The sequence below is a fragment of the Protopterus annectens genome, chromosome 17.part0, assembly GCF_019279795.1.
Source record: "Protopterus annectens isolate FY-2018-M chromosome 17.part0, PAN1.0, whole genome shotgun sequence".
Classification (NCBI taxonomy): Eukaryota; Metazoa; Chordata; order Ceratodontiformes; family Protopteridae; genus Protopterus; species Protopterus annectens.
The window spans coordinates 667260777-667276116 of record NC_056751.1 but is presented as its reverse complement, the minus strand read 5'-3'; the positions used below and the strand labels follow the sequence as shown (position 1 = coordinate 667276116).

Here is a 15340-nt window from a genome sequence, read left to right as displayed (position 1 = left end):
CATGCCCAACAGGTACAGCCGCTTTGAATTGCTACATCTCAGATGTTTCATTCTGAGTGCAAGTCACTACAACTGTTGTCATCCTCTATGCTGATTTACTGTACCTCATTTTGACACATAGTGCTTCTCTGTAAAGTAGAATGGTCGATTTACTGTTAAACCACTAAGGATTAAGGTCATCAGTGCCAGCCATTACAGTTACGTACTTCTGATTTGTGAAAGGGGATTTTGCTGACAGACTACCTATTGCAGCTGAAAGGTGTTAAAAGTCATTCTCTCTCTCTTTCTCACTTGCTTACATGTGCTGTCTCTTGTCAGACACAGTTGCATACGTGCATGCACAAATACGTCTGTATGTCTTTTAATCCGTTTGCTCTTTTTAAATTTATGCTCACTAGACAGCAAAGCTGAGTGTAAAAAAACATGGTAGCTGTTTGCTTTTTTAATGTCCTGGTTTCACAGTAGCTTACTGTCTGCCATGACATGGTGGACTTGTTTTTCAGAGGGCATTATTCTAAACATGCATTGTGTATTTATTTACATCTCTAGTTCTTTCAACCTGATGTTGCACTCCCTCCCTAACTGATGGTTCTGGTTATCGTAATTGTCACGAATATTGCTGGGATCAATTCTTTAACTTTAACAGTGGGGTATACCTTTTTCTCTGCATATTGCTTCAAGTCTCTTTTAATTTTCTTTTGTTTCTTAGTCTTAAAGCATTTATTGTCTACTGTGTTCAATAGTTGGTTGTAAAACAATTTCCATTGATTAAAAATTAAATAATTTCTTATATCATTCAGTAGCTGCACTTACCTTATTAAATTACAGATAGCCAGATCATTAAATTTGATAATCTTGTTCATTAATTCAAAACCACGTTCATTAAACATATCCACAAATTCTTGGTACAGTGAATCTGTGTAGGTAAAACCAAAGGGAAATTTAAAGACACTGAGCCTTCCGGAGCTATTTTGACCTCCAAACACCTAGCTAAATTATTATCCAGTTGTAAACCTTTAACTCTAAAAAGCTTTTTCTCCAACTTGCATATCAAATCCTTAAGGGAACCTTCCCTTCTGTCATGAGAATTTCCAGAATTTATAGTCTGACCAGTCGCACTAAAGTTGAACGTTCTTTTAATGAACTGTTCCAAATTAAAAGTCTTTGTTAAAATGTTCTTAGATGTCGAGGCATTTGTATTCGCTTTCATTCTGTTTGCAGCACTAAAATTGCCATTATTTTTATCAGCATTTGAAATAGAAGCTGCACAAACTGTTGTGTACTTTTACTTTGGTACAGTACCTTTAGGCTTCCATTTGGTTCTTTCCTAGCTGTACTACAAACTACCACTTCCCAATGTTTATTTTCTCCGTCTGAGGGATAAAAAACACAACAGCTCCAGTTCTTATACCAGTAAGCACCATTACTGTCTTCTGCATTTGGAGCAAATAAAATTAAATTTTTTTTTTTGGTGCCGCCCACTCGCAGAACAGTTTCCTGGTTGTGTGAAAAGTTCCAAGAGGCATGTCTGTTCTCATTTTAACAATCGGTAGCTTGAATTGCAGCTTCCAGATTTCCTCCTGGTGCACTGGCGAGAAAAGTGAAGGCAAATCATCCAAAGAGTCCGTGGTCCACCAAAAACGCTGCGAACAAGCTATTAATAAAACACCTCTGTGATTATGATAATTTTTGTTGGTTTTTGGTTATTTCTTTATCATACTGGCAGCCACAGACAAATCCAATCCGAGAATATAATAAAGCAAAACTAGTTATTAAACAAAATGTGAATTGAGGCCCAGAGATGAGATTGCATATTAACATTTTGAATCCATAGTCCACTTTTTTAAAATTTACATATAATTTTAATAAAAAAGGGAACTATTTAGACACTTTTTATTGAACACAGTTTCTGTGGCTTTAAGCCTAGAGTTTAAAGGAAGCCAGCATTTAGTAATGGGTATTTGGATTTTTCTGGCCTTCGCTGCTATAGTAAAAAAAAGAGTATTTAAAAGGACAATGTGTAAGGGCCACTAGGATGACCTCTCATTTTGAGGATGTCTGTTGTGAATTAACCCTCATAGGAGAAGTGCTCCTCAATCATGGACACCCTGTTAATTTGGTTCAGGACACATGTAGTTACATAAAGGCACAATGGGGGTTAAAATATAAACCGATTTTAGGTATAGCTCAGTTCAGTTCAAGAAAGGAACAGGATGATGGTAAGTTCGAGAGAGAGTTTGTGTCCACAGGCCATTAAAAATATGACTTGGAAGAACTGGAATATTATCAGGGGTAACCCACAGCTTCAGCAAATAGTTGCCAGTGAACTGGCATTTGTGTCCAAGACAGGCCCCAATCTCAAGGCTAAATTTGAAGAAGCAGGAAGTCAAAGGAACACCATTGCAAACACGAGGGGAACATTTTAAATGTAGGGCATTTTCACAATGTCCCCACATTTTAGAAGTCGGCAGTTTAACATTTAAAAAATTATTTAAAATCTAGAGTATGGTTTGCCAGAGGGAGTTGTCAAACAAGAAATGTTATTTATCTTACTGTGTGTGGCAGTTGTCAGGCAGTTTACATCAGCAAAGCTGAAAGGTGCATAGGAAAAGAATTTATGAACATTTATATCAAATTAATAGACAAAATGACATCAATGCCTTATACAGCCATTTTTTAAATTTGCCCACACTTTACAAGTTTTTATTTTGCAATTTTGGAGTAGGTTCGAGAGAATTCGAGAGGGGGGAGTCCTGAACAATAAATTGGAGGAAAGGGAAGCTGTCTGGCAGTTTAAACTAAATTCACAGTTACCATGGTACTAATGACAACATTTCCTTCAACCATTTTTTAAATGAGAGCGCAAATCTTTTTAATACTTTTTTTGGAAATGTCTAATTTTTGGTTTTATTATGTGTCCAGGTTTTTTTGGGACCACAAATGAAAAGTAAATTGTTTTCATTATGTCACTTTATACAGTAGAAGGTTTCTTTTTAGTGCATTGTTCCTTTATATTTTAAAAGTGGGGTCAGTTGTGTTATTTTTTTTTTCTGTCCAAGTGTCTTTTCATTTTAATTGTCTGAATTAAGTTTGGCAGGAAGAAAGCACTCAGTTCACATTTTGTTTAATAAATAGTTATTTGTTTTATTATATTCTCTGCTTGGACTTGTTTGTGCCTGCCAGTAGATAATTTTTGTTGTTTTTAGTTATTTCTTTATTGTTATCACAGAGGTGTTTTATTATTCTAAACATGATTTGGACACTGTAAGCATACTGGGCAGAATAAGTTGAAGTAATTGATGTTTTATGTTCAGTCTTAGTATGCTTGGTGGAGGGATCCCATGTGATTAGAGATTTTATATGCTGCTTGGCATTTGGTATTTACTTATTTCTTTTGGTGGTAATTGGTAGTAATCAGGTATTTTGGTGGTAATTGGTAGTAATCAGGTCTGTATGTACTTTGAAGGATAGAGTGACATCTAGAGTCAGTTTGCAATATTTATATTGTTGCAGATTATGAGGGAAGGACTTGTCTGGGATTTTTATTAAGACCATACCAAAATACTGCCATTGGGACTACTCAAATTATTATCTATATTACTATCATCTTTGTCTGTGATGAGTTGTGGATGGCAGTAGTGATGCCCTTCCGTAAGGGTGGCCTTGCAACTGACCTGGTAATTACACGCCTGTCAGTCTTAAAAGCTTCATATGCTAAGTCTTGTAATATTTTATAACTGACTTCATAAACGGTTATTTCAAGAATTTTGTTAGACTTGATCCCTGCAGTTTGGTTTTGTGAGGGTTAGATCCTGTCTAAATAATCTAGTAAATTTCTTCAAAAGGGTTGTGGAGGCTGTAAATGGTGGCCGTGAAGTGCATGAGGTGTATCTTGACCTGGTTAAGGCTTTTGACGTCATTCCCCATGCTGGCATCATATGAAGGCTAAATGCTTTAAAAATTGACCCGTATGTGGCAAGATGACTAGCAAACGGTCTGAAAGACAGAACCCACCCCAGTACAAATTGCAGGTGCCACATCGGTAAGTGTGAAAGTGATCAGTGATAATGGCCTTTTTGATTTCAGATCTCCAAGCAGGTATCAAGTTCCTGGCAGGGTCACTAACCAGCTGAATAGACACCAACACTAATGACTGTTCTTCACTGCTTCTGTATTTTCACAACAATTAAGTTTATTTTCATTGTAATTGTATTATGTTCTCCAATTTGGAGTCTTACTCAAGGAACTTGCTTAGAAGTTGACAGAGTGGATATACCATATGGAGAACAAATAATATCTATGCACGCTTTACCTACATGCACATTCACACATGCGAGCACACTACATTCACACACATGCACGCTTACGTACACACATACACACACAGATTTCAAACATGCGTATGCACACACATTCACACATGCATATATGCATGCACCTATGCATATGCATACACACACATGCACACACACATACACCATTCCTTTACCGTGCACACATACACATTCGCCGCAGCGCGCACATATACATACATTCACACATGCACTCACACATACATTCAGACATATCACATTAAGCACACACATTCACACGTCTTGTGGCGCTTTACACATTCACACGTGCACACACATCCGCACATGTGAGCACACACATTCACACGTGTGAGCACACACATTCACACGTGAGCCCGCGCACACATTTACACACATTCACGTGTGCGCACACACATTCACACACGTTCGCACACACACGCGCATTCGCCGTGTGCGCACACACATGTCTTTACATATACGTGCGCACACACATATTCACATGCGCACCTATTCGTAATGCGCTGCATATTCTGCGTGCGCGCCACATATTCACCGTGCGCGCCCACACATATTCCTGCGTCGCACACACCCATATTCTGCACGATGCGCCACACACACATATTCTGCGTGCGCGCACACATATTCACGTGCGCACATATTCCTGCGATGCGCACACCCATATTCTGCGTGCGCACACACATATTCCTGCGTGCACACACCACATATTCACACGTGCACACACATTTCACACACGAATATACACACAATCCTGAGTACACACACACCCCCACACACACATTCACGTCGCGGCGGCTTTACACCCACACACACATTCACGTGCGGCGCACACATTCACACACGATCACGCACACACAAAACATATGTACAATTGTGGAAGATAGGATTGTCAGGGTGAAGATACTGTTAAAATAAGAAAGTTGAAGGAACACAAAGAGGTGTTTTTGTGAAGTATCTCTAAAGTCGTAGCTATAACTCACTTAAAGTTGAGCCTGTACTTTCTTGCTGAATTCTTTGTAGAGTTAGTTTCCTAATTTCATTGGTGATGTGGGTCAAGTTAGCTAACAGCTTTGTGAAAAGACTTTTGAATAGCATTAAATATGAGGTGATTGGGTGGGTCTGTGGCAAGATCGCATATTGTTCTCTTGAAAATGGACATTTTAAGTGGAATATCTGATTAGACTTAGTGGTGGTGAGGGTCAGTAACTTGCATTATATAATTTATTTAAGGGTATAGATGGAGAGCAAAAGATGGACCAAGGGGTGACTGAGACCCATTTAGCTCTCTAGGTAACGATATTGCTCAGTTCTGGAATTGCTATGTGAACCAAGTTTGAAGTTTGTTTATGCAAGCACTGTACAACAGGGTGTGTGTTGATTTAATGCCTGCAGGGTGTTGGGCAGCCAGAGCGCTTGGAGGGTCTCTACCTGTTTGGAAGGCGTTATTTCCCCTGGTAACACACACCCTGGAGGAGCATTTTTGTGCTGGGAGATTGAGCTCTGAAATAGTTTTATATATATTCTTTAATTATGTATATATGTGTGTGTGTGTGTGTGTGTGTGTATATATATATATATATATATATATATATATATATATATATATATATATATATATATATATATATATATGGAGTCCCACATGGTGAAATTTCACAAAGGTCAGAGACCATATGATCAACATCACGGACCTGTCATATCCATTACAGTGCAGAATGGGGAAGATTTCCATCTTTTACTGTATTGTGAGACCCCCAGGCGTTGGTATATTATTTAAGTTCTGGGGTGTGGGCGTTGCAGTAAGCAGAAGGTTATTTAATTGACCTAATGTTCAGACTTACTGTAGTATATGTACTTTGTTGTGGGGAAGTATTCTACATCCAAAATCTCAAGTTATGCTGCATCTATAGAATGTCTACATACACACACATGCCCAACAGGTACAGCTGCTTTGAATTGTTACATCTCAGATGTTTTCATTCTGAGTGCAGTCACTGCAACTGTTGTCATCCTCTATGCTGTTTACTGTACCTCATTTTGACACATAGTGCTTCTCTGTAAGAGTAGAATGGTGGGTTACTGTTAAACCACTGGGATTAAGGTCATCAGTGCCAGCAGCCATTACGATTCTGCGTACTTCTGATTTGTGAAAGAGTTTTTGCTGACAGACTACTATTGCAGCGAAGGTGTTAAAGTCATTCTCTCTCTCTTTTCTCACTTGCTTACATGTGCTGTCTCTTGTCGAACACAGTTGCATCGTGCATGCACAAATCGTCTGTATGTCTTTTAATCCGTTTGCTCTTTTAAGTTATGCTCACTGAACGTAAAGCTGAGTGTAAAACATGGTAGCTGTTTGCTTTTTAATGTCCCTGGTTTCACAGTAACACTTCATCTGCCATGACATAGTGGACTGTTTTTCAGAGGGCATTATTCTAAACATGCATTGTGTTGTTACATCTAATTCTTTCAACCTGATGTTGCCTCCTCCCATAACTGATGGTTCTGGTTATCGTAATTGTCACGAATATTGCTGGGATCAATTCTTTAACTTTAACTGATGGGGTGTACCTTTTTCTCTGCATATTGCTTCAGAGTCTCTTTTTAATTTTCTTTTGTTTCTTAGTCTTAAAACATTTATTGTCTACATGTTCCAATAGTTGGTTGTAAAACAATTTCCATTAAAAATTAAATAATTTCTTATATCATTCAGTAGCTGCCACTTACCTTATTAAATTCCAGATAGCCAGATCATTAAATTTGATAATCTTGTTCATTAATTCAAAACCCGTTCATTAAACATATCCACAAATTCTTGGTACAGTGAATCTGTGTAGGTAAAACCAAAAGTTTAAAGACACTGAGCCTTCGAATTATTTTGACCTCAAGCACCTAGCTAAATTATTATCCAGTTGTAACCTTTAACTCTAAAAGCTTTTTCTCCAACTTGCATATCAAATCCTTAAGGAACCTTCCCTTCATCATGAAATTTCAGAATTTATAGTCCTGACCAGTCGCACTAAGAGTTGAGCACGTTCTTTTAATGAACTGTTCCAAATTAAAAGTCTTTGTTAAAATGTTCTTAGATGTCGAGGCATTTGTATTCACTTTCATTCTGTTTGCAGCACTAAAATTGCCATTATTTTTATCAGCATTTGAAATAGAAGCTGCACAAACTGTTGTGTAGGTTTACTTTGGTACAGTACCTTTAGGCTTCCATTTGGTTCTTTCCTAGCTGTACTACAAACTACCACTTCCCAATGTTTATTTTCTCCGTCCGAGGGATAAAAAACACCAACAGCTCCAGTTCCTGTACCAGTAAGCACCATTACTGTCTTCTCTGTTTAGAGCAAATAAAATTAAATTTTTTTTTTTGGTGCATACTTTCATGAACAGTTCCTGGTTGTGTGAAAAAGTTCCAAGAGCATGTCTGTTCTCATTTAACAATCGGTAACAGATGCAACTTCAGATTTCACCTCTGGTGCACTGGCGAGAAAAGTGAAGGCAAATCATCCAAAGGTCCGTGGGTCCACCAAAAGCGCTGTGAACAAGCTGACCAATAAGCTACCTCTGTGATTATGATAATTTTGTTGGTTTTGGTTATTTCTTTATCATACTGGCAGCCACTGAATCAAATCCAATCGAGAATATAATAAAGCAAAACTAGTTATTAAACAAGAAGGAAATGTGGTGGGGCCCAGAGATGAGATTGCATATTAACATTTTTGAATCCATAGTCCACTTTTAAGAATTGCCTATAATTGCAATAAAAAGGAACTATTTCGAACACTTTATTGAACATACAGTTTCTGTGGCTTTAAGCCTAAGTTTAAAGGAAGCCAGCATTTTAGTAATGGGTATTTGGATTTTCTGGCCTTCGCTGCTATAGTAAAAAAGTATTTTAAAGGACAATGTGGTGAGCCACTAGGATGACCTCTCATTTTGAGGATGTCTGTTGTGAATTAACCCTCATAGGAGAAGTATATAATCAATCATGGACACCCTGTTAATTTGGTTCAGGACACATGTAGTAACATAAAGAGCACAATGGGGTTAAAATATAAACCGATTTTAGGTATAGCTCAGTTCAGTTCAAAAAGGAACAGGATGATGGTAATTTCGAGAGAGAGATTTGTGTTCACAGGCCATTAAAAATATGACTTGGAAGAACTGGAATATTATCAGGGGGTAACCCACAGCTTCAGCAAATAGTTGCCAGTGAACTGGCATTTTGTGTCCAAGACAGGCCCCAATCTCAAGGCTAAATTTGAGAAGAAGCAAGGGAAGTCAAAGGAACACCATTGCAAGCCACCAGGGAACATTTTAAATGTAGGGCATTTTCACAATGTCCCCACATTTTAGAAGTCGGCAGTTTAACATTTAAAAAATTATTTAAAATCTAGAGTATGGTTTGCCAGAGGGAGTTGTCAAACAAGAAATTTTGTTTATCTTACTGTGTGTGGCAGTTGTCAGGCAGTTTACATCAGCAAAACTGAAAGGTGCATAGGAAAAGAATTTATGAACATTTATATCAAATTAATAGACAAAATGCAATGCCTTATACAGTCATTTTTTAAATTTGCCCACACTTTACAAGTTTTTATTTTGCAATTTTGGAGTAGGTTCGAGAGAATTCGAGAGGGGGGAGTCCTGAACAATAAATTGGAGGAAAGGGAAGCTGTCTGGCAGTTTAAACTAAATTCACAGTTACCATGGTACTAATGGACAACGGCTTTCCTTCAACCATTTTTTTTTTTTAAATGAGAGCGCAAATCTTTTTAATACTTTTTTTGTAAATGTCTAATTTTTGGTTTTATTATGTGTCAAGGTTTTTTTGGGACCACAAATGAAAAGTAAATTGTTTTCATTATGTCACTTTATACAGTAGAAGGTTTCTTTTTAGTGCATTGTTCCTTTAAAAGTGGGGTCAATTGTGTTATTTTTTTTCTGTCTAAGTGTCTTTTCATTTTAATTGTCTGAATTAAGTTTGGCAGGAAGAAAGCACTCAGTTCACATTTTGTTTAATAAATAGTTATTTGTTCTTTTTATTATATTCTCTGCTTGGACTTGTTTGTGTGCCTGCCAGTAGATAATTTTTGGTTGTTTTAGTTATTTCTTTATTGTTATCAATAGAGGTGTTTTTATTATTATTCTAAACATGATTTGGACACTGTAAGCATACTGGCAGAATAAGTTGAAGTAATTGATGTTTTATGTTCAGTCTTAGTATGCTTGGTGGAGGGATCCCATGTGATTAAGTTTATATGCTGCTTGGCATTTGGTATTTACTTATTTCTTTTGGTGGTGGTGGTAGTAATCAGAGTATTTTTGGTGGTAATTGGTAGTAATCAGGTCTGTATGTACTTTACGGAAGGATGAGAGTGACATCTAGGTCAGTTTGCAATATTTATATTGTTGCAGATTATGAGAAGAAGGACTTGTCTGGGATTTTTATTAAGACCATGCCAGAAATACTGCCATTCAGGACTTCTCAAATTATTATCTATATTACTATCATCTTTTGTCTGTGATGAGTTGTGGATGGCAGTAGTGATGCCCTTCCCGGTAAGGGTGGCCTGCAACTGACCTGGAAGTAATTACAACCTGTCAGTCTTAAAAGCTTCATATACCAAGTCTTGTAATATTTTATAACTGACTTCATAAGCAGTTTATTTCAAGAATTTTGTTAGACTTGATCCCTGCAGTTTGGTTTTGTGAGGGTTAGATCCTGTCTAAATAATCTAGTAAATTTCTTCAAAAGGGTTGTGGAGGCTGTAAATGGTGGCCGTGAAGTGCATGAGGTGTATCTTGACCTGGTTAAGGCTTTTGACGTCATTCCCCATGCTGGCATCATATGAAGGCTAAATGCTTTAAAAATTGACCCGTATGTGGCAAGATGACTAGCAAACGGTCTGAAAGACAGAACCCACCCCAGTACAAATTGCAGGTGCCACATCGGTAAGTGTGAAAGTGATCAGTGATATCCCTCAGGGGCCCGGTGCTGGGACCTCTTATTTTTGGTATTTATTTCAGATCTCCAAGCAGAGTATCAAGACATCTGACTAATAGTTTTCAGACATTTGCAAAGTGGGGTTAAGTCGCACCTAAACCCTTTAAAATGAAAATGCACTAGTAAACTCTTTGAGTGCAAATTTAAATGGTAGACCATCCCTCATGTCCTTGTACTGTCCAAACAGCAAACCGCTGCAAAAAAAAAAATGTTCTATGTATTTGGGTTGATAGTCTGCTCTCTTTTGACCATTGTGTAACAAGGGTTGTCATATAATACTTGTATTTTGCCCAGCTAATTGTTAAAGGAATATCATCAACGTCTAAAGAGGTAGTCACTCTCTTAAACTTGACATCAGTCAACTTGGTTATTGAGTACAACCCCTCACCCCTTTGGGATGTACTTCATTAAACATATCAAACTGTTAGAAATACCCCAAATGTTCCTAACAATAAAAATCACAGGCCTAAGGTTCCTACCAAAGAGGCAGGAAGCTATATCCCTTTTTTCAGTGTCTTGCAGACGTTTGAGAGAGCTCTCTCTCTTATTTTGCTTACCATGTCATTTAGAAACTTAATTGTACTGGACCTCCTGTTTCTCTGCAAATTCACTATTTCAACCAATACTAGAACCAGGGACCTAAATCTTCACCAGCAGATAAATGAAACATGATGGAGGGATATGTTTATAACCCAGGACTTCCCAAGCCTCTGGAAAAAAGTTCCCCTCTGGCTCGCTATCTTCTTTTAAACTTAAACTAGATAACTGGATGGGTAGCCACAAATTTACTACAGGATTGACTGGTATGGCCCTCCTGGAGAAGGAGGGTGCTGCTCGAGGAGGGGTACTGGCAAGGAGAGAAGGGTCAAGGGACTAAGTGGAGTTGGAATGTCTATGAATCTATAAGAAAAGTTTATGATACTAAGGATGGGGTGGGTGTTAAGACTTACTACCTTTAATTTGATGCATCCAACTACCCCCAATAAGAAGGGAATTTAAATGAGTAATGCATTATTTTATGATCAATATTCTATTTGTTTCCATGAAAATTATAATAAAGACTGAGAAGTATGCCCCAGAAAGGTAGATGCTACAAACCTGTGGTAAGATTTAAAAGCATCAAGTGTCGTAGGACTGATGTTCCTAGAAGATTATGTGGAAATTGTAAGGTATGTGTGAAATGTAATCTGAACCACAATGTGTAAAGAAACTGTCTTAGTGACTATTTCCCTACAGACTGTTGTGTCACCTTAGTTACAAAAGAAACTACTGGATCTGATGTCTATTTTCATCCTGTTTCAAGCTTTTTTGAGTTGCCTGATCCCACATCAGTGCCCTTCTCTTCAGAAACTTTGGATCAGAGACTCTGACTCCTTCCTTCCCCACATTTCCCACCCCACTGCCTAAAATGACCTCCGATCTAGTTTCTGCCTGTTCTACCCTGATGTGTTATCTGAGAGCTCTCATAGTCCAGTCACAATAAGAGGGCGTTCTTTTATTTTCCTGCTTCTCCCTTTCCAGATGTGCTGTAGTGTTACGGTACAGTATTGTGTATCTAGTCCCATACCTAAACTCTATCACTTCCCACAGTACTGTACCAACACTACAGCACATCTAAAAAGGAGAACTCTCATAGTCCAGTCACTGGGCCAAGAGGGCGTTCTTGTTTATTTTCACTGCTCCTCCCTTTCCAGGATGTGCTGTAGTGTTGATACATTATTGTGTTCGCGATAGGGATAAGGTATGGACTAGATTCCTACAATCAACCTCTTACTCCATGAAGTCTGTACACAGCCTTATAAAGTGGGGAACAGAGGCCCAAAAATAAAGGGACACATTTTAAATATTGGTGCTTATAAACTACAAGTTGCTAGACAAATGGATTTGTTACCATACTATTTTAAGGTATTCACTTGGAAGATCGTCTGATGAAGTAGAGCATGATTTGAATTTGAGTAGTTTTATATAAGATGTGGCACTTTATGCTATTGTACCCTGGAAAGTGGATGTGGTGCATATATATGCAGCTTCAAGCAGAGTGAGGATCAGATGTTGGGAATCGCTTTGGTTAGAAAATGCTGTGTATATGTGTATGTATGTGTATGTATGTATGTGTATGTATGTGTGTATGTATATGTATGTATATGTATATGTATATATATATATATATATATATATATATATATATATATATATATATATATACATATATAGCAAAATGAGTTTAATTTCATTGGCTTGGTTTTTGTAGATCAATAGAATTGGCGTAAAAGCAAATCACACTCTGAAAGCTAGGTTTATAAATAGATAGCCTAAAGTTACCTACCTATGAACCTGTTTTGTTTTCCTGAAGGATAGAAAGTCTGAAATTCAAATGACTGTCATTATTTGTTGACTTTAATCATTAAATCATCCTAGTGATTTGTCAAAAAAGCACAATTTTTATGAGGAACAGACCAAAAATATGAGACCAAAATCTGGACATTCTGTGAAAATCTGTACAGTTGAGAGGTATGGCTCGATAATTTTGTAAGCTTTTTTGTCTTCTATAGTTGCAAGTTTTCTGTAGATAGTTCTGTTATTGCATTATAACTTAAGCTAATATAAGTATTTGTGTGTGTCTGTGTGTTAATAGTAGTAAAAACAATAAGATGTTCATCGCATTGTCTGGCTGCAGTCATAACAGATGGGTTCTCCTGCCATCAGGCGGGTCCTCGGGTCGGGTCAATTCCAAAGTCTAGGTCCCGGCGTCGGTTGTCGTCCGCTTCTTCCCCTGGCGTCAATGCGACAGAGGTATAAAAAGAAACTAGCCAGCGCCATTTTCTTCAGTCTTTCTTGCCAGCGTGGTGCCCGGAAGCTGAAGCAGTTCGCGAAGTGCCGCGATCGGCCAGCTCCTGAGATTACTTAAAAATTTGGAACCGGGGAGTCCTTCTTAAAGCTAGAAACACCGTTGGGAAACTTTTCTTGCCTCAGCCGATGTCAGACAAAGTTAATAATCATTTCTTGTGGGAAGCAAATACCAAGCATAAGGATTTCCATTCCCTCTGTGTATACACTTATTTTAGGCCCAATGCACCCTAAAGAGACCAGCTACACAGGCCCATCTCCAGGCCTCCCATCATTCATGCCTAAGAAACAGATGCTTAAAATGGCTGAGGAGATTTAATTACTCTAATCAGAGGTTCTCAGCCACCTCCGGACAAAAGACCCAGAGTGGAGGAAGATTCCCCCTCCTCGATCAGGGCTCCATTATTTCAGAGCACTCTGGATTATCCAGGGTTTCAGTCTTACTCCCCTTTTTTGAAGACTCTGATGCAGAGGAATCTATTCCTTCTGTGTATCCCCCCTGAGATTACTCATTTGGTGAAACTCTGCCACATACCTTAAGGGAACACTTCCACTGGGAAGGCCAGGATTATTCAGGATTCCAAAAGAAAAAGGCTCAGGGAATTTCTTTTTGTTACCCCCAGCACAGGCTCCTCCTGGCTATTCCTCCTGTTCTGGGACATCCTAGATGATGTTTACTCGGAGGCCTGCCTTAACGGACTCTCTTCCTCCAGCTCCAGTTAAGCCTGACAGGTACTACAGGTTCCTGACTCACACCAATTTCTATACAAACCATACTGCTGACCTGAAACCATCTCTGGGGGCCCAAGGGAGTTAAGGCCTCCATTGCCAAAAACATTGCCTTCCGAGGAGGATTCCAGATCCTTAGAAGGTGGGGAAAAAAGGTATATACCTCGGCCACACTTATCCATGAGGGCCTTGACTGTCAGTTTCCATAATAACACAAAAATACCAACAGTTTCTGTTCTCTCCAATTGAAAAGTAAATGTCACAACCTGAACAACCAGACATGGAAAGGAGTTGCAGTATTTGATGCATAGTGCAGAACAAATGGGTAAACATACCTTACAATGGTTTTGATGCTCTAGAGGGACTCATGTAGAGCTGCTGTTACAGGCTCAGTCATACGTGAGCATGTCTGGCTCAAGGAACAAACTGCTTGCCGCAGTCATGTCAAGCTAGATTACTGAACCCTCTTCAAAAGGATGTGTACTATTTGGGGCAAATGCTGAGGAAATTATTAGGAAAATGGAGGAAAAGCTAAATCAATACAAACTGTGAAAAAGAATTTCTGCAAGGTTAACCCCCACATTTTTGTGAAAATTGGCCTTCCAAAAACTGGTCCTTTCCTGCCACAGACAGACCCAGAGCGAATACAGGCGCCCGAGGGGCAGAGGGGCAAAACCTGAGCTCATTACAGAGGCCAGACAATGACAGCTCCTACACAAGGGTGGTGAGGACAACTCGCAATCTTTCCGAAAGCAAAACCAATGACTTTCCCTTTTCATGCCAACCAGGTCTCAAATGGCAGCCCCTTGGGAGGAAAGCTGGCACTATTCTCAAAAATTGGCATATTGTCTGAGGACAAATGGATCTGAACATTATAAACAAGGGCTACAGATTCCATTTCATACCCTTCAAAATGAAAGGCATGCCAAACCTGCCACACAATCAAAGGAGCAGAGGCACAAAGCAATTTCAGATCTTATAAACATGAAAGCTATTCAAAGGGGAGTACCTACATGCGAACAGGGTCAGGTTTTTTTTATTCAGGCTATTTCTGGTACCAAGGAAGAAAAGATTGGAGACCTATTTGGACCTATCCATCCCAAGCACATTTCTCTCATACCAAAATTCAAGATGCTCACTCTACAGCAACTTCTTCCCATGCTGGGCAAGGTCTTGGCTGGTAACATTGGACCTCAAGGAGGCACTTACCTGCATGTCCCAATCAGACAAAATTGCAGAAGATAAATCAATTTCTTGCAGGTTCAACCATTATCAATTCTCTGCATTGCCTTTGGTTTATCTACTGCGTAGAGTATTCCGCAATGCCTGGCATCAGTAATTGCCTACTGCAGACTTCAAAGGGATACAAATATATACCCTTATTTGGACTGACTTCACCTGATCCAAGCGGACAGCAAACACATTC

General features: G+C 38.7%; 1 protein-coding gene across 3 annotated transcripts in view; it reads left to right on the top strand.

Annotated features, from left to right (window-relative positions):
• USF1 (upstream transcription factor 1) overlaps positions 1-15340 on the top strand; it is a 931515-nt gene that overhangs the window by 139272 nt on the left and 776903 nt on the right. The gene's annotated exons all lie outside the window — the stretch shown is intronic.